Genomic DNA, 21398 nt, shown 5'->3' with positions numbered 1-21398 from the left:
ATCTTAGATAACATTGAAACATTGTAGTATTAACCAATAAAACTTTAGTTAATGCTAAAACATTATTGCAATCATCAGTACACTTAATAAAATATGATTTAAATTTCATACCTCAATTTGTATATTTACACAAAGAAACTAATGACCATACTCATGTTACTTTGCTAGATGGCAACTAGTGACAATTGAGGAAATGCAAATATCATGTTTTCAAATGTTGAATAGCATTGATTCCCCTTCTTGGAACACTTTGAAACAACTAAGGTGCACAAGTATTAAGTGATTTTACATTTATGAAACATTTTGACCTTTGTTAAACATTTGATGCCAATAATTTATCCATCAAATATCTCACCTATCAATGCAACTTACTACACTACATTGATATGTTTGATGCACATATCGACTATCAAAATTACAACAATGATTTGGAGAACTACCAACCCCATTGTTGGATATGCATACTCACAATGAAAACATCTAACAGGGAGGAACAAGTCTAAGTGGCTTTTACCCCTATATTATAGAAAAAGTTTTGCAATGTCCTACTTGAAGCCAACCCTTCCAAGTGTAGAAGAAAATCCCAAAATCCATAACTAAATGTCCAATGTCCAAGCAAGGTGGCATCATGTTTGATAGCATTCATGATCCAAATCTACAAGTGAATAGCTAATTCCTCCACACTACACTCTTCTCCCTTGAGTTCACCACCTCCATAACACACATCTATAAACACACTTTTGAATAAACTCCTCAACTTTTATAGCTTCCACACCCAAAACTTAACTAGCTTTTGGCTTTACACATTTCATGGCACAACCAACCATGTAAGGGAAAAGAAAACCATCATTGGATGTAGGTAAGCCTCACTTGATCATTTATTGAGCCATAGAGAGGGATGCATGTACCTAATATCCCACAAGCTATTGTGAAGAGAGAGATCAACCCAAGCAAGACAAACTCGTAGGTAACACCCTAGGAAAAGAAATAAGAAAAGAAGAGTCAAACACAAAAGTATCCTATCTAGGAAAAATACCCAACCAAGGCCAAGTTGAGAAGACCCCACTCAAGAACAACATGGACACAAATCTCCTATCTAGCCCTATCATGGTTAATGAACTCTTTAGAGGGGAAAGAATGTCAAAAATCTTAAGAATAACCCAAGAAGGTGGCCCAAGAAAATGAAACATGAGAAATTTCAATAAAATTTGATGAAACAAGTCAAGAGGGTCTTTACTAAGGAACAAATGCAAAGATGGCATGAAATACACCTTAGAACCCATCTAATAGCCATTGTCCAAGAAAAACCAATTCAACTAAAAGATAATGCAAAGGAACCATGAGGTTCTAGCTTATCACCATCGATTGAGTTGATATTTGACACTATAAGTGATGAAGTCTATTTTGACATTAACTTTCAATACTATTTGCCAAAATACCACTATTGATATAATCATCGATAGAATCGCAGTGGGATTTTAATTGGTATATGTGCCAATATACATATTGACATATATGACAAATGTAACCTTATATAACAATGTAAATTTTGATGTTTACAGAGAATACTAGCACTTATACCGGCATAGATAGTGACAATATGTAGTAAAATATACTACAATTGACACTTTCCTTTTCATTGCACAGTCTATGGACAAAAGTGTATCGAGAGTGAGAACTAACATGTGTGTGGTGAAAACGTCAAGGTAATAGCATATTTCCTCCCTCCATTTTGCATTGGATCTTGCTTTTCTTGGTTTCTTGTCTCACACACTCTCTCTTTCTTCCAAAGTCTTGCTAAGAAGGCATTACTATCATGTAGGGTTTCTTTTTCTCACATACTAGCTTCCATGCTCATGAGAGGTATAGTTTGAGAGAGGAACTCAGGGAAATTACTATATGTATATGCTCTACATCAAATGCATTCAAGGCCTATTTATAAATATCCTTATCTGTGAATTTTTCCTAAATAAAACATAAACCTTTTCTATTCAATCTATAAATAACCCCTCTATATTGCACCCTTCTGTATGTAAAAAATGTATAAAAATGATATTTTAAAAATACCTTATTTTGAACCCACGTGATGCACACATATATTCATGAGTAACTTACCCAAGGTGAGGAAGCATGTGTGTGTATGTGTACACCAACTTGAGAGAAGAAGAAAAAATATCAAATGTAAATTTTTTTACACCAGTCTTGGTTTGAAATTTATGTAAATTATATGTAGGAGAGAAAAAAGATGAGAGGAAAGAGAGAAAAAAGAGATGGGATTTAATACTTTTCTATGTTTCTTTCAATGTTTGCTTTCTTTACCATTTCTAGCTTCATTTCAGTGTAGAATGTATCAAGAGAGGGTAAGTGAGAGTTGAGAAAGGTGACGCTTAGAGAGACAGGGAGAGAGAGAGAGAGAGAGTAGAGTAGTTTATTATCATCCACAAAAGGTCAAATTATGACCCATAGGACCTTTCCATATATACAATGATTCTCCTTCCCCATGGTAGGAAAGGGGTAGCTATGGTGAAAGAACGATCTATGCAACATGGGTCTCCTGAAATCATAACATGCGGGTGATGAAAGCCCCTAACTTTGATATAGGAGTAGTGGTCAAAAACTGGTGAAGTGGCCCCTGTAAAGGGATATCAAAGACAGCCCGTATGTGTGCATTATAGTGAATTATAGTGATCTTGAGTGAGAGAGCAGGAGGGATAAGAGATCAAGAGAGAATGGTGTCTAGTTTAGGCTGAACTATAAACTTGCTTATATGTCACATACTAGTGGAGAGAGACTTGAAATGCAAAGGGATTGAAAGGACATATTTTTTTAATCAACATCTTCATCAAGCCTACAATGTGGGATACATCACATGACTATTTCTTTTAAATACATGAGATTCAATATTAAGTAGAACTACAATAAAAAGATATGGATGTTAATTAGATTATAATACTTAAAATTAATATATTTTAACAGTTTGAATATACATATAATTAAAGTTTGAATACTAACCAAAATGTTGAATCTAGATTTAATATTTTTTAATAGTTTAAATGTATGTACAATTATAGTTTGAATGATAATATACTTAAAGGTATTTCATATTTCCGAAAAACATAAAGGTTAATTGTATTGTAGAATTCCTATAAGACTTGACTTCAATAACAGATAGTTCAATAGCACAAAAGAGCAAACTCTTATTTTACTGAAATATGAAATATGCATCCAATAGAGCTTTAGCTCTCATGCTATGATTTGCCTTTCTCTAAGGCATCCCATGCTTTATATGGGTGATTCGATTACTAACTATCCAAGGTGGTTAGTTAGCTTGGATGGTTAGTTATTTAGTTGGACAAATCACTAAACCAACCCCCTTTTCCATAACAAACATTTGGACCTTTCATGTGAAGGCTAGGACCCACCATACCTCCCCCTTAAACAAGGCTAGGACCCACCATACCTCCCCCTTAAACAAGGCTAGGACCCACCATACCTCCCACTCAAACAAGGTAGAAGTTTGTTGACTTGTTCCACATCATCATTACATGAACCGGACCCTTCATGGGGAAGAGTGAATATTGAAAAGAGTTGCATCTTGATCATAAAGAATTGTCATTTGTGTTGGATTGGTAATCTAGATCTTGAGATGCTTTGCCTTGGACATATTTTTGGTATCCTAGGAAGTGATTAGAGTATTGTGTGATATTGATTCTTGCTTCTTTGAGCTTCCCTCACTTGCAATGGAGTGTCATACAAAATGTGAAAAAACTTAGCTATTGAATTGCACATCATTTTGGCCAATCATGAATGGTGGATTGTCTTTGTCTATGTACCAAGGGTTGTTGAAAGCCAGGGGTACCTTCTTTTGGTGATTGTGCACTTGATCTCTTGAGTTGTTTGACAATGATTGCTAGATTTTGATTGGTGTTTGATTCTCAAGATGAATGCTTACATATGACTCCTTTCTTAACTCATGTGTATTATTGTTAAACATGTGTGGTTGATGAACATTTAATAAGTAACCGTGTGACCCACTTGTATCCTATTTCTTGGTTGCTAGTTGGCCACAATTGCCATCCGTTGATGTGTTATGCTACTCATATCCATGATCTAGTGGTTTTAGACTATGTTTGTCTTAGTATGGAGAAGTGGCACAGACTTTGACTGCTCATGGTTGATCTCAACAACATGCAAGATCGATGCAGACTATCCATGACTATGCTTAGAAGTCTGTTGAGATTGTTATGGGTCTATGAGGTATGATGCATTAGAAATGAGAGAGAGCGATGAACAAAGGTTAGCACTCCTGAAGGGTAGCATACATGCTCCCTATTCAATCCATCATCTTCCACACACAGAAGTCAACCGTTTACAACACACTCATACAAAACCAAGTAATCTAGATCTAATCATGGTCAAGTCAGTGTGACTCAACCTTACTCAACTAAGATAGAACACTGACCAAAATCTATGAGCTTGAATCTCAACACTTCCCCTCAAGTTCAAGTGGGGTACTTCACTCCAAATAGCTCTCTGAAATGCACAAACTTATCTTTACCCAATGACTTAGTAAAGATATATGCAACTTGGTCTTCTGTCCTCACATGGACCAAATAAATGTCACTTGCAATCACTTTTTTTCCGATAAAGTGATAGTGTATCTCAATGTGCATAGTCCTAGCATGATAGACAAGATTTTTGGCTAGGAGCACACTACTTATGTTGTGAGAATAGAGTGTGACAGGCCCGACTTCCTACATGCCCAGATCATCATGAAGCTTCATGAGCCATGCAACCTCACATGCAGCTAGTGCAACACCTCTATACTCTGCCTCAATACTAGAGAGTGCAATTGTAGGTTGCTTCTTACTACTCCAATTGAGCATACTACTACCAAGGGAAAATGCATAGCCACTAGTAGATCTCCTATCATAGGCACTTCCTGCCTAATCAACATCTGTATATCCTGTAAGCTCCAAAGGCTTACCATGCTCATAGAATAGAACATAATCCTATGTAGCCTTCACATATCTCAAGATCCTCCTCACTGCATCCAAGTGAGGCTTCATAGGCTTTTGCATGAATTGGCTAATCAGTCCAGCTGAATAGCTAAGATCCGATCTAGTAATGGTAAGGTAAATTAGGCTACCCACCATTTGTCTATACATAGTGGCATTCTCAATCTCATGTCCAACATCTGCAAGAAGCTTAACATTTTTATCCAATGGAATGCTCAAAGATTTGCAATTCAACATACCATACTTGGTTAGCATGACTTGTGCATACTGCTTTTGCAACAACCAAGTACCATGAGGTGTAGAGACAACCTCAATCCCAAGGAAATACTTCAATTCACCCAAATATTTGACCTGAAATTCAGCATGTAACTTCATGAGGTGGTATGCATCTATGCCTCACACTAGGAGTCACAACTGACGGAATACCAAACTCACTATCCAAAATGTCAGTGCCAAGTTAATCATAACCACAAGTGAGTGTCCTTGTAACATCATCAAGTTTTCCTTTGCCTTTATCCACATTTCTCCCCCTCATTGACATACCCGTGTTAGTGGACAAAGATGTTGAAGTTCTCAATCTACCTGTGCAAGGACTAACTGATGTAGTAGCATCTTTAGAAGGCCTGAAAATTTTTGCACTTTCATTTGTACCTGCACGTACATAAGTCTCCTGACAAACATCATCATCATTCATCAAGGTGATCTTCTTCTCATGCCATGATTTTAGCTCATTAAATACTACATCTCTTGAGACCAATGTCTCATTTGTACGCTTTCATATCTTGTGCATACCCAATAAAGATGTCATTTTCTACCTTTGGATCAATCTTCTTCCTCTTTTCATCTGGAACATGTACATAAGACAAGAATCCAAATATCTTAAGATGGCTAATGTCCATCTTTATCTCATAAAGCCTCTCATGAGGAGTCGCCTCATGTATACGTGTTGTTGGTGTATGATTCATGACATACACTACTGCAGTCATTATAGCCTCTGCCCAATATGCATTTGGTAGGGTCTTCTCATTCAACATCGCTCTAGCTAATTCCATGATCACTTTTTTTCCTTTCTGCCACACCACTTTGTTGTGGTGTGTACCTGCATGTCAATTGCCTTTTAATTTCATGGGCTGCCAAGAAGTGATCAAAGTCTTTAGAGACGTATTCTCCACCACTATGAGATTTCAAGCATGAGATATAGCAAGCCAACTCTTTCTCCACATGTCTCTTGAAGTCTTGAAAAGTATCCATGACATCACTCTTGTGCTTCAGCACATACAACCACGTGTACCTACTATAGTCATCTATGAATGACACATAGTAATGTTGGTGAGTGAAAATGAGTGACCGGGGACATGATGCTTCTTGAGGTCAAGTGGGGTAACACATGAAAATGTCCCTTTTTGTCTTTCTAACACGTACTTGTAGCGGGAGTCGGGTTGATAAATGGAAATCCCAAGTGGTATCATGCATATTTGACACATGGTTGAGATATTTCAGTTTTGAGCCACGCAATTCATGTAGGAGGAGAAGAAAATGTGTTCTCATTTCCATTTTTGAGTCCCCGAGTGGAATTTTATGTGGCAAGGGGCATGTTTGCCACCTAGCAATTAAGGGGAAGCAAGGGGCAACTTGAAAAATTAAGGAAAATAGTAAAAACGTGAGTAGTTCTTTTGGAGGAAAAAGAGAAGAGAAGTGTTTGACACAAGACAACCAAAGAGAGAGAGAGAGAGAGAGAGAGAGAGAGAGAGAGAGAGAGAGAGAGAGAGAGAGAGAGAGAGAGAGAGGGGGAGGGAGAAGAAGAATCTTGTAGGGGCTGAAGAAGGGAGAAATTTGAAGCTCAGAAGAAGAAACACAAATTGTCAAAAGAAAGAGACCATCAAGTTGAAGTTATTGGAGCTGAGGAGCAAGATGCTAGAGCTGCTGAAGTCAATGGGTTGATGCGAGTTCTCAATTTTCAGATGATGGTAATAAGAGTCTCCTTTTTGTCTTATTTTCTTCTACTGCTTTGTGGGGGCAAAGAGTTTATAGATCAATTCTGGTGTATGGATATGAGTAAAATACAAGAGAGGGCTATTCTTCTTCATGATGAGAGTGATGTTTGTTAGTTTTTGAGTGAGGCTTCCCGTCAGTAAAGAAGAATGGAGAAGAATGGAAGTGAAGGGTCTCTACATCTAAAATTTGGTATGTAGCAAGGAATGTGTATTATGGTCAGGTGTTGAATGCACGGACTCAAGTTAGTGGAAATTTGAAAGAATTTGCAGCCAAGAAAGTAATAGACCAAAGTTTGTAAAGTTTCAAGCTTCCACAACTCTTCATCAATGCAAGATTGTACTTTTGGATTAGAGTACTTGTGTATGTTGTATAGAGAATGCATGAATTTATGATTGCGCACTGTGCAGAGCTATTTCAGGGCAGTAGACCAAAGAATTTGACTCTGAGTTGTTATGAAGAATTATAGATTGAAAAGAGAGCTACAACTTTCCTTTTTGAAGCTTGGTGATTCAATGTCTCGTTAGGATGTTTTGAACTATTATGTGTAATGCTTCATGAGGTCTACAAAACTTTACCCAGGTCATTGCTCAGCTAGTACTTGTCTAGTTGTTTCGCAACTATGAGGATCCTCGACTGGCTCTTGGAGCCCTAGGTAACTCCTAATCCTTCAAGCAATGATGTTGCTAGTGCTTTCAAGCTTTGTTCTGTTGCTTCATGAGAAGCTTGCTCAGTCTACCTCTAGTGCTCTTTCCCTCAGGCATTTGGTCCTGTTCGGTTTCTATTTGCTAGGGCTCACAGATCTTGCTCAGTGCTGCTCACAAGCTGTTGACCTATGCTTGGGGAAACAAGTGAATTTAGCAATTTCTACAACATCGGCTTGGTTTCCCATGGAAGTCATCATGATTATCCATTGATATATTAGTGAAGACTAGGTTTTGATGCAGTAATGGAATGTCTTCAACAGTGAAAGGCTTGTAGCCATTGAATGGGCATGAAAACTTAGTGTGTAAAGCTTTGATTACATGTGTATTTGGTTTTATTTATGTGTGCTCTGAGGAAAGAATAATAGAGAGGGTCTACAACTGATTTTGTACTGCTTGAAGCAATTACACTTTGTGGAGAAGTTTGCTGCGTAGGGTTGCTATCCCTAAAAAATAGAAGTTGTGGGAATCTGAAAGCTCATGTTGTTAGAGTCTTTACCATGGTTGTTTCAGCGTTGGATTCTCTCTAAAAGTGATAAAATCTAAGCTTGAAGGTTTGAATTGTTTAAGTGTTGAGTTGAAGTCTCAGTGAGGAGTGAATGATAAGGAATTTTTGATCATGTGCTCGGTGGTGTTGTTTCGTACATTTTGTTGAGGGAAGATCCTTGGTCTTTATCTTGTGGTGTTGTCTTGGGGGTTGTTAAAGGCTGACTACCCAATTCACCTACCATAGATTGGTGCCCCCACTAAGTATCTCCCTTATTGAAGATCTCTTACTGATCTTATCAGTTGGGAAGTGTAAGGTTTGGAAACGAACGTGTACACAAACTAAAGCATGGCAGCTTTTGGATACGAAGCCTTCTTTGGTATTGAAAATGGGGATGTTAATCAGTTTATCAAGAGATTGGAGTGGATGGCCTACCAAGATCGAAGGGACACTAATGCAGACTAGCTTCGAATGATCAGCATGCTACTTGAAGGTTCTGCAAGATTATGGTGGAACTTATTGAATGAAGAGACAATGGTAAATTGGAATGAAGTAAAAAATGATTTCCTTACAAGGTTTGCAACTAAGAAAACTCCTCAGAGTTTATGGAAATGTTTGGAAAGGATGTTTCAGGTAGAAAATGAGAAAGTGTCTAAATTTGCTGTGATATTTGAAGCAAAATGGATAGAAATTGCACAAAGTATGGAGTAACCTCCCATGATGTTCTTGAAAAAGGACAAGTTTGTTTCATTGATCAAACCTGAAATTAGATAAAAGATTCTGATCAAAGATCCTAATATGTATGAAGATGCATTCAAAATAGCCAAAGAAAAGCAAAGGAAAATACAATTGAGGTCAGATCAATCAAGAGGTATTGTTGTGCATGCATTTTTACGGCTTGATCAAGTTGACAATGTTACATGAAATGCAGGATAGCAAGATGTGAATCTTCATGGGGCATTGGAAAGAGCGGAGAATGGAACTCAACAAGGCCATAGGAAAGCTGATGATGATGTGATTAGTAAACTGTAGGAACAATTGGCAAATCTGAATTTGAATATGAGCCTATTGCGGTCAAGGCAGCCTCAAATGCAACCTAGATTTAGAGGACCTCTAAGAAATAGATGGGAAAACTTTGAATGCTTTAATTGCAGGGAAAGAGGTCACATTGCTCTTGATTGCCCTTATCCAAGAAGAAAAGGAGGGGAGATGTATCCCATGCCATACCAACTAGGGAACAGTTGGAAAGAAGACCTAATGAAGGCACATCTGGTATGAATTTGATCGAAACGAGCATGTCTGATGATGGGAAAAATGCAGATGTTTTTGCTAACAAGAGAGTCAGAGAGAGGGATACTGAAATGGAAACTCAAAGGGTAGCAAGGATTAAAAAGGGAAAACATGTTGCAAATGATCTAGAAACTAGTAGGAAAGTTAGACCATGAAGGAATATTCAAATGGGGGACTTTGATTTTGGAGTCAATCAAGTTCCTTAAAACCTACTTGAAGACTTAAAAGGTAAGAAGGCTAATGTTACATATGGCCAGCTACTACAGATGAACTCATCTCTCAAGAGGCAATGGCATGGTTTGGTTAGCATCAGGAAAGGAACAACCCAAACTGGGCATGTTGGAGTGGTATACCTACTAGATGTGAAAGACATTATACCTGACATGGACACATGGATACATGGAAAGAAAATTGATCAAGTTTATGTTGATGGTGGTGCGCAAGTTTGTGGAATCACTAGAGAAGCAATGTTGCAAATGCATCTTAAAATGACACGGAAGTCACTATTTAAGGTTAAAATGGCAAATAGCTCAAAAGTGAAATGTTTGGGAGTCATTGAGAACTTTGAGATCAACATTGGAGGCCAAAGAGCATGCTTGTATTTCTTTGTTATGCCTGAAAAACTTGGTGCATATCCTCTCATTTTGGGACGTCCGTGGTTGATTGGTATGAGATCCAGAGAAGACTGGTATAGAGGTCAATTGGAACTTTATCTAGAGAAGCCAGTTCATAAGAAGGTGATCTTTGACATGAAAATAGGGTATGTCATTCAAAGTGGACATGAAAGTGATGTTGGAGGTGATGAAAGTAGTGATTCAAAAAATTCTAGCCTTGATGAGGAAGATAGAGAATGGGAAGCTAGCCTACTCTCTAGGGATGTTGACCTCTTTGGGTTGTCAATCCAGGGTTCAAAAAGAGAGGAAAAATTTGTAAATATTGTTGCAAAAAGTACAAACTTCATGCATGAAACTTGTGATTAGCAACTTGAAATGAATGTTGGACTGCCTAAGCTTATGGATATGTTGGGAAATGACTTGACTAATGATGAAAGCGATGAATATTCAGCCATTTTTCAAAAATACCCAAAACTATTTGCTACATAATATCACCAACTGAGGGGTACTAACAACATTATGCACCATATTAAATTGAAAGAAGGATATAAACCAGTGGCTCAAAAACTTAGGAGACTTGGTACAATTCACAAAATTGTACTTAAAGCTAAAATTCAGAAGTTGCTTGATGCTGAACTTATCTATACTATAGATGATGCGGAGTGGGTGTCTCCTATTGTAACCAAACCAAAGAAGAATGGAAAGTGGAGAATATGTGTTGATTTTAAGCCTCTTAATGCAGCTACTAAGAGGGACTATTATCCTCCTCCGTTTCAGGATGAGATCTTGGATCAAATGGCTGGTCATGAATTTTATAGTGTGTACGATGGACACTCTAGTTATTTCCAAATCAGAATAGCGGAAGAAGATTAGAAGTAAACAACGTTCATTACCCCATGAGGATGCTTCTCTTATATAGAGTGATGCCTTTTGTTTTGATAAATGGATATGCCGGCTTTTCAAGATGGGTTTGCCCCTTTCATTTGGAAATCTTTGCGGGTGTTTATGGATGAGTTTTGTATGTACAGCTCAAGGGCACTATACTCTAAAAAACTTGATGAATTTTTTGCAGACTTGATGACGATGGTGGCTAGTTGAACCCTGATAAATGTAAGATAGAAAGAACTAGAGTGATACTCTTGGGTCATGAAGTGTCTGCTAATGGTATTTCACTTGAGCCTAGTAAAGTTGAGGCTCTACTTCTTATGGATTCTCCAAAAAGTGTAAAAGAACTTATGAGCTTTGTTCAAAAGTTGAGGTATCTATCAAAGTCATTCCATATGCTGGCTGAATATGTATATCCTTTACAGAAAGCAACTCAAAGGGATCCTTTAGTTTAAACACAAGTTGAAGAGGATGCATTCTCACAGATTAAAGAAAAGTTAAGCACTTTACCAGTTCTTATGTCTCCAAAAACTAGGATGAACCTTTCTTTATTCGTATCAGTGTTGGGAAAAATGCATTGGGAGTCATTTAAATGCAGGGATGTCTTATATGAGGCCAGTTTTTATATAAGTAGATCCATTGGAACTGAAAAATCTTAGATGGAAGAAGAATTGTTGGTAGGGGGGTTGGTATATGCAGTTAAAAGATGGAAATCATACTTGATTCAAAAACCATTTGTAGTACTTACTGGTTCACAGTTGCTTCCATAGGTTTTGCAATCTACTGAAAAAGCTCCAAGAGTTACTAATTGGCTGTTGGATTTGCAAGAATTTGAATTTACATGTTTGAAGGAGGATACTGTAAGAGCTAGCTTAGATGATATATTGAGTTATAAAGAACCTATTGAAAATGCAGCCATTATAAGATGGAAACTGATTTTGCATCGGCAAATTCATGAGGAGATGAAGAATAAAGATACTACCTTGTTTTTTGATGGCAGTTATAGAAGAGTGCTGAAAAAGGGAGGACTAGGTTTTGTCATTATGGATGCTAAAAATCAGGAAATCTTTTCTGGAAGTCAGGAGAGTAAAGAGATACAAAGTAACAATTAAGTTGAATATGTGAGTTTACATGCTGGTCTAAAACAATGTATTCAGCTGGGATACAAGAAGATAGTTACAAAAGGAGATGCTATGTTGGTGGTCAAATAGGTTCAAAATGTTTGGAAAGCCAATAAAGATATTTTTAAGGATTGATTGTTTAAGATAAAAGGCCTCATGAGGTAGCTGCAAAAATTTGAAATTTGGCATATTGGTAGGGAGAACAACCGTAGAGCTCTTGAATTGGCTAAAAATGCTCTTTTCTAGTATGGTTCTACAATGAGAGTGGGTAGTCCTAGATATGAGGGCAGGGAGAGCCTTCATCTGATTAAAGAGTTTCTAAAAACTAGGGAGTTAAGGTCGTTGACTGATAAATACAAAAGGTATGCCATTATCAGAAAGGCTAGGGCATATATACTCATAAATAATCAATTGTACATGAAGGGGATTGATAATGTACTAAGAAGAGTGCTAAATAGTTCTCAGATTCCTACTTGTTTATCTTCTTGTCATGAGGAAGCATGTGGTGGTTATTTTGGTTTTGAGCTTACCAAAAGAAAAATTATGTTAGCAGGACTTACTTGGCCTAGTCTAACTGCTAATGTTGCTCATTGGAGTAAAAGTTTTCATGCTTGCCAATCATATACAAAAAGGGTACTAAATCCAGAACATGTTAAAGCCATGGTTTCCTTTGGACCATTTGAGAAATGGAGTTTGGATTTTATTGGACCTTTACCTGGTACAAAAAACAAGAAAGTCTTACATCATTATTGTAGTTGATTATATGACCAAATGGCTTGAAGCTAAGGCTACAAGGAATTTCAAGAAAGAATATGTAACTCAATGCCTCATGGAGGACATATGCTGTAGATTTGGAATAACACTAGAAATAGTGACAGATCAAGGTACTGGTTGGCTTCAAAAATAAGCTATTGAGAGAATTAAAGGGAAACTAGACTTGGAACACAAATTTGCTGCTCCTGATTACTGTCAATGCAATGGATTGATGGAAGCATTCAATGGAACATTACAAAAGATTCTTTTTAAGATGGTAGAAGATCATCCTAAAGATTGGGACAATTATCTACATCAAGCTTTGTGGCCTTGTAGAACAATGCAAGAGACAAGTACATGATTCACCCCTTTTTTGTTATTATATGCTCAATATGCTTTATTACCTATGAATGTCATGTTCCCTACGATGGAGTTTGTAAGAAAGCATAAGTTAGATCAAACAAAATTGGGAATTAACAGAGGATTGAACTTGCATACCCTATAGTTGGACAGGCAACAAGCAATGGAATGTTATGAAAAACAGACTGTGAAGAGAAGGGAATGGTTTAATACACAGTTGAAGAAGAAGGATCTTGTAGAGGGAATGTTGGTTATGAGAGTAGCTTGGACTCTACTTTTCAAACTAAGTTTCAAGTTAGATGGGAAAGACCTTTCCTCATCAAGAAGAAGTTTGAAAATGACTTACTTGCTATGAGATTTAGATGGGACTATTCACAACAGTAGAATCAATGGGTTCTGCTTAAAGAAATATATATGTAGAATCCTACAGGTAAAGGGAATGTATGTAATGTACATATTGTACATAAAGTAGGCTGCTTCTAGTTTACTATTTAGGGAAAATTTAATTTTTTGAAATCTAGTGTTGCTCAGATGGTGATAAATGATAGCTAGCATATTAAAAGTGTGCTTTGACACCTATAAACGTCTTTGTCAAGTTTGGTGTTGATCAGAGCAAGAATGTCTAAAGTAGACTACATGTAGGAATTTAGGACTACAAACTATGGAGAGTTGTTTCAAGGCAGCAGATCAAGGAATTTGACTCTGAATTGTTCTAAAGAGTTGTAGATTGGAAAGAGAGCTACAACTTTACTTTTTAAAGCTAGCAATAGAAGGTCTAATTAGAAAGTTATGAGCTGTTATGTGCAGTGCTATATGAAACAGATTTTCAGAAAAAGGAGTTTGTCTTTGTCAAATGTCTTCCGAGCTTTTAATCAAGGTTTGTTCACACTTTATGTTCCAAACCACGGGGGTGGCTAATCATGGTGAGTGAAAATGAGAAATCGGGGACATGATGCTTCATGAAGTCAAGTGGGGTAGCACATGCAAATGTCCTTTTTCTGTCTTTCAAACACATACCCAAAGTGTGACTCAGGTTGATAAATGGAAATCCCAAGTGTTATCATGCATGTTTGACACGTGGTTGAGATATTTCAATTTTGAGGCATGTGCTTCATGCAAGAAGAGAAGAAAATGTGTTCTCATTTTTTATTTTGAGTCCCCAAGTGGAATTTTACATGGCAAGTGGCATGTTTGCCATCTAGCAATTAAGGGGAAGCAAGGGGCAACTTGAAAAAGTAAGGAAAAAAGTAAAAATATGAGTAGTTCTTTTGGAGAAAAAAAAAAGAGAAGTATTTGACATAAGACAACCAAAGAGAGAGAGAGAGAGAGAGAGAGAGAGAGAGAGAGAGAGAGAGAGAGAGAGAGGGAGGGAGGCGAGAGAAGAAGAATCGGGAGAAATTCGAAGCTTAGAAGAAGAAAAACAAATTGTCAAAAGAAAGAGACCGTGAAGCTGAAGTTATTGGGAGCTGAGGAGCAGGAGTGCAGAGCTACTGAAGTCAATGGGCTAATGCAAGTTCTCAATTTTTGGATGATGGTAATAAGAGTCTCCTTTTTGTCTTATTTTCTTCTACTACTTTGTGGGGGCAGAGAGTTTGCAGATCAATTCTAGTGTATGGATATGAGTGAAAGATAGCAGAGGGTTGTTCTTCTTCATGATGGGAGTGATGTTTGGTAGTTGTTGAGTGAGGCTTCCCATCAGCAGAGAAGAATGGAAGTGAAGGGTCTCTACATCTGAAATTGGGTATATAGCAGGGAATATGTATTTTGGTTAGGTGTTGAATGCACAGACTCAAGTTATTGGAAATCTGAAAGGATTTGCAGCCAATAAAGTAATAGACCAAATTTTGTAAAGTTTGAAGCTCCCACGACTCTTCATAAATGCAAGATTATACTTTTTGAACAGAGTAGTGGTGTCTGCTATATAGAGCATGCACAAATTTATGATTACAGACTATGCAGAGTTGTTTTAGGGTAGCAAACCAAAGAATTTGACTCTGAGTTGTTATGAAGAATTATAGATTGGAAAGATAGCTACAACTTTCCTTTTGGAATCTTGGCAATCCGATGTCTCGTTAGGATGTTATGAATTATTCTGTGTAATGCTTCATGAGGCAATTTCTATGCTCTATGAGGAAACAAGTGAATTGAGCAGTTTCTACGACACCGTCTTGGTTTCCCATGGAAGTCATCATGATTATCCATTTATATATTAGTGCAAACCAGGTTTTGATGTAGTAATGGAATGTCTTCAATAGTGAAAGGCTTGTAGTTGCTGAATGGGCAAGAAAATTTGTCGTTTAAAGCTTTGATTACCTGTGTATTTGGTTTGTATTTACGTGTGCTCTGAGAAAAGAAGAATAGAGAGGGTCTACAAATTGTATTGCTTGAAGCAATTATGCTTTGTGGAGCAGTTTGCTGAGTGGGGTTGCCATCCCTAAAAAATAGGAGTTGTGTGAATCTGAAAGCTCATGTTGTCAGAGTCTCTACCATGGTTGTTTCAATGTCAGATTCTCTCTAAAAGTGGTAAAATATGAGCTTGAAGTTTTGAACTGTTTAAGTGTTGAGTTGAAGTCTCACTGAGGAGTAAATGATCAGGAATTTTTGATCATGTGTTCAATGGTGTTGTTTAGTGGGTTTTGTTGAGTGATGATTCTCAGTCTTTATCGTGTGGTGTTGTCTTGGGGGTTGTTAGAGGCCAACTATCCAATTCACCTACCAGTGTGATCCCCCAAGAGATGCATTCTGTGAAAGCCCCCATTTATCAAAATGTACAGGCTGTAACGGTCAAGTAGTAGTGCTTACATGCCTCATAAATGGAAGCCTTGATTGCTTCCCAATTTGACACGACTAACATACATGTCCCATTTCCACATGCTTGAACTTAGGGAGTCCAGTTACAACTTGCTTATGCTGCATATTCTTCATCTTTTGAACATTTACATGACCAATCCTTTTATGCCATATCTCAGTGTCCCTTATTCCAACATTGTCATGTGCGTACATAGCAGCATTCAATGCTGGAATCTTTGTATCCAATGTAAACATCCTGCCATTTCTTTTGCCTTTAGCAATGAGTTTGCATCCTTGACCATACTCTTCAATGTAGCATCCATCTCTATTGAAACTAACTTGTAGATTCTGTTCAGCCATTTATGCCACAGAAAGTAAGTTTTTGGTTATGGAGGGTACATGTAATACATCATAGAGACTCTCTTTCCTGTCACCATGCATACCTGTATGTATAATGTCATGTTGCGTATCATCCCTTGTGCAAACATATCCATGAGCACCTTGTACCAATGTGTCAAACCACTCTCCATGAGGATTCATGTGGTTAGATGCCCGTGAGTCTATATATCATACATCATTTGCCTTGCCTTGTGTAGGCAACCCTTTCTTCACATGTTGCATAGCAAACAACTTGTCATCCTCCTACATACCACTAGAAGAATAATAATTACCATGTTGCCTCCCTCTTGCTCTCTGATCATTCTGCTTCTTGTAGAAATCCATGCCTATATTTTCCACAACAGTGACAATCCTTATTTGCATTTGATTGCTATCAATGACTCATTTGAGGCTACTGCCAAGTGCCTCTTCCTCTAGCTAAATAACCCCCTCTTCCAGAGCATTTGAGGCACCTCTATTTGCTTGAGACTACCTATTTTGCCATCTAGTAGCTTGTTATCTAAGGGCTGCATATGCATTTCCAGCACCTCTTCATCTAAAGTTTGATCTTTCTCTTCCACCTTTACCTCTTTGATTTGAGTAGAAGAAGATGTCCTTGCTAATTTTTAGACCCACTAGAACTTGTATTGAGTCCAAGTTCCACTTCTTTATGCAATAGAAGTGCCACAAGTTCATCAAATTGAGGATCCTCTTGACACACTGAAATGGAAGTGTCAAACTGCTTATATTCTACTCCAAGACCATGGAGGGTAGTGGTCACCAAATCATCATCCTCAACTTCAGCTCCAATTGAGCCGAGTTGTTCTGCAATGATTCTTATCTCACTGACATAATCACTACTTCGAGGAGGAAGCCTTTAAGTCCTTCTAAAGCTCGGTTTCAAAAGACAATGAAATTGATCAAGGAAGCCCAACCAAAAGGGAGTTTCACGTGCGAAGGAGATGGCCAAAATCATAAATCTACATCCAAGGTGAAAAGGTCGAATTCGATATGGCTCCTAAGAAGGCATAAGGCACAAACACATGAGGATCATCTCCTAACATCCATGTGGATATTTCACCACAAGTCCAGGTTTTTCTTCCTAAATTTTAATTTATGTCATAATATTTCAAATTGTGCACGGATCATTTATGGAGATAGGATGCATTTTTCGATTGAAATACTTGGCTAAATTAAAGAAAATAACTTACGATCAAAGAATCAGTCATTTGTATTAAACGAATGAAAAAGAAGAGCATAAGATCTCTATGCATTCCTAGCAAGTGGTTTTTATGCATTACAAAGTAATGAATTTAGATTAACTAATGCCCATCTTTACAAGTCGAAACAATGATAGTACCCTTTGATTATGCATGGAAAGAATAAATCGCACGTCGCAGTATTGGACATATTTTCTTCGAAATGATTTTTTAAAGAAGGTTGCTAACAACTGTAGGGATTTGCAAGGCATGGAAATGGTTCTTGAGCTGCATGAAGTAGATTAAACTCTAGGCAATTCGCATAAATTTCAATAAATTGCGTAGGTAGTTACAAAAGGTTGTGTAATGCTCATTCAGCGTACGAATATCTCATTGAGAAAAGAAGTTAGAAAAAGCTGCATGGTTCACATAAAACCCTAAAGTTTAGTAGCATGAACCTTGAATGCATGTTAGAAAAGGATTGGAACTATGCCATAACTTAGCATATGCTTTGATCTTAACTAGAAAAGTTAGGGTTTTTAAAATCTACTCAATACGTAGGCAATGAATCATGTGGTTACGAAAATGGTAGTGTAATTATCTTCAAGAGTAGACAAGTAAATTGGTTTTACCTAAACACCTAAACTGCGAGGGACTCGTTAGGAATGGTTAAATCGATGCAACATATCCCAAGTGCTAACTAGGATTTAGCACATTGAGGACATGACCTAATCGCTCTTATTGCCAAAGCTAAAACTCTTAAACCTAAAGACTTGCCCACATTCACGGAATGTAGGGACAATAGGACATACTTGCGAGAGACGATCTAGGGTTTCTACCCTAAGGATTGCTCGCTAAAAATATGAAACTCGGTTTGAATTTGGAACCTTAGGACCGACAATGTCGGCCTAGTGCAATCAAGAATGGATTGTTATATCTAATCATGATTTTGTGATTAGAAGACTCCATTCGATGGGAAAATAGTCCCATAGTTTTGATGCGACACTTGTGCAACAAGTTGCAGAGTCACATGATCTTGTGATTTGATCGCAAAGGAATGGCCAATTCCTCTTAATGAGATTGGTAGATTCTTGCGCAAGTTTATCTTGCAAGAGGATGAGTAGTCATCTTGGCATAACACCCTTCTTGGGAAAAGTGACCAAGATAAGGGAATTAGATAATTGCTTGGAAGCAAAACACCAATCAGTAAATTGGAATAACATATTTGCTGCTAATAAAACTTAAGGTATTGGTTAAGTTCGGTTAGTAGGGTACGGCCCTAACCCAAGGATATAAGGGTTAATAAACAAACCCTTGGGGATCTTGCGAAGTCGCAATTGATCCCGGATCGAGTGCTGGATGCATTCGGAAAGAAGCATTCACTCCTTAGCAGTTGGCCAAAAATAACGACCACTGGAAATGATTGTGCTTGTAATAGTTTAGAGAGCACTATTTGCTTTGTTTGCTCAAAGAATTAAAGGATGAAAAGATATCTAATGCTTCAGGTTGAAGGCCTGAAGGGAGAGGCAGCTTCAATTACCCTCGACTGCCTGCCTGACCCTAACCAAGGGGGTTGTTAACCATGCCAGGAAGGTGGACCAAACTCGCCACGAGAGGTCTCTCCGTTGAGCGCTACTTGGAGCAGGAGGACGCTTCGGTGCCAGGGGGGCTCTGGCCATAAATCCCTCACCTTCCCGGGTCCTACACAAGAGGCCAACATGACTCGGGATTGGATCTCGAGGCCCGCATACTAGTCTACGAGCAGAATCTTGGATTAGTAATCCCTGTGGATTGCTAGATAGCCTTTGGGCGGATTATGGATAAGCCTATGGGCTGGATTGTATAAATGTATTCCAAAGATAAATATGATAAGTTGTTGAAAATGAACTTGTTTAACATTGTTTTTCTATGTCAAGTGCTATGATTACGTGAAGGAACCGGTGCCTAACGGGCTATCTAAGGAAGCTGATTGATGCATGTCCAACTAAATGTGGTACGTAATTAGACAACTAAAACAACTTGAGGAAAGTGCGGCGGATGTGGCCATGGGTCCGTCCTACGAATGGGTAGTCCCGGTTAGCCGAGAACTTTTCTCAATCATGATGAACAGCAAAAGAAGATTGTTTCAAAGGACACAAACAACAAGGACACTAACCTAGAGTCTAAGTTATAATAATCCCGATTTTGGCTATTTTAGGGGAATGGAATGGAACTATGCCTTAGGGCAGAGAGGTCGAGTCTTGCATTCCTCTCGTTTCCCATTCTCCTTGAACCAAGTGCAGCGTGAATCCGCTTTGAACCTGGCATTTCTGCGTAAAGTAGTTCGCTCGATTTCGACGCTAGTTGCCATTTTAGAAATGACCATTAGGCAAAACCCTGATTCAGGTCGGTCCTAAGTGGGGGATGGTCAGAATACTTCCACTACATGGCAGACGCGGAAAGTCCTAGATCGCAAACCCCGTGCCATTCCATGGGAGTGCCGAGCGGAGCTTTCTAGACATCCTTTCCGATGGACTGCTAAGACGTGTCCTAAAGATAACAGGTGGACATGTTATAGTTGGTATCAGAGCCAACCAACAAAGGATTTGTTTTTTAAGAAATATTAATAAGAAGAAGTAAAGCAAATGTTACTGTTCCAAACATTTCCCTACTTTGGATGTTGTCTTGCAGAATTACGAAGCATGGAACAAGTTCTTAGTGTTCCGAGTCATGTTTATGACTGTGATGCATTCCCTAGATTATTGACAAAGGGTTGAGATGATGAACATCCTAGATCGTATCTATAATCCATCACCTTTGTACGTGGAACAAAGATGGACGGGGGCCTCAGGAATCTATTATATAGCTGCCCGCTGGTTTGCATACCTTCAAACCAACCTAAAGAGGATCAATTGGTTGGAAGACTTGAAGATCGTGAAGCTATTCATTTTTGTGGAGGCTCACATAAACTCAACTTTACATATTCGAGGTTGGAGGGTTGAGCTAAACTCATATGTATATGAGAAAGTGACCCGTGTAATTCCTGCCGACAGGATCAAGGTGTTGGGGTGCTATGAGAAGAATGGGTTCCAAAGGAAAGGATACCCTGATCTTCCAATGACTTATCGATTCCTGAAGATCCATGACCCGAAACCATACTATTATCCAATTCCCGTAGATAAATATAATACACAATTATTCTCCCCAAACTAAATGTAAATAGTTGCTCTATCATCTCTAGAAATGTCATACTCACTACAAGGATTTGAGCTGGTAGCGATGACGATTAGCGACGGCAGGTATTGGCGTCGCTATTTCGTCACAAAAGCGACACAAATAGCGATAGTCCACAGGGAGGGAAAAAAGCGGGCCAAAACCGAGCGCGACTTTATTTCGCGTTTTCACGTTTTGTGTTTTGAGAGCAAGAGCGAGGGAGAGAGCGACTGTCATGAGATAAGGAGAGGAAGAAGACTTGCCGCCGCTACCGGCGCCACCGTTGTTCGCGAAGGAGAGGAGGAGCCTTCATCGCAAAGAGGAGCCGCCCCACACTCGCCATATCTCATCGGTGAGTCTCCCTCTCTCTTTCTTTTGCTTGTTTAAGGTTTAAATCACTTTCTCTTTTGCTTGTTTAGGAGAGGAAATGAGAGAGAAAGAGAGGGAGAGGGAGAGGGAGAGAGAGGGAGAGAAAGAGAAAGAGAGGGAGAGGGAGAGGAAGGGGGAGGAAATGAGAGAGGGAGAGAAAGAGAAAGAGAGGGAGAGGGAGAGTGCATTCTCTCTCTCCCTCTCCCTTTTTCTTGTTTAAGGTTTAAATCACTTTCTCTTTTGCTT

Source organism: Lygodium microphyllum, chromosome 17 (assembly GCF_053477565.2).
Source record: "Lygodium microphyllum isolate KBCC chromosome 17, Lygodium_microphyllum_v1.1.10, whole genome shotgun sequence".
NCBI classification, from domain to species: domain Eukaryota; kingdom Viridiplantae; phylum Streptophyta; class Polypodiopsida; order Schizaeales; family Lygodiaceae; genus Lygodium; species Lygodium microphyllum.
Note: the sequence above shows the minus strand (reverse complement) of the source record.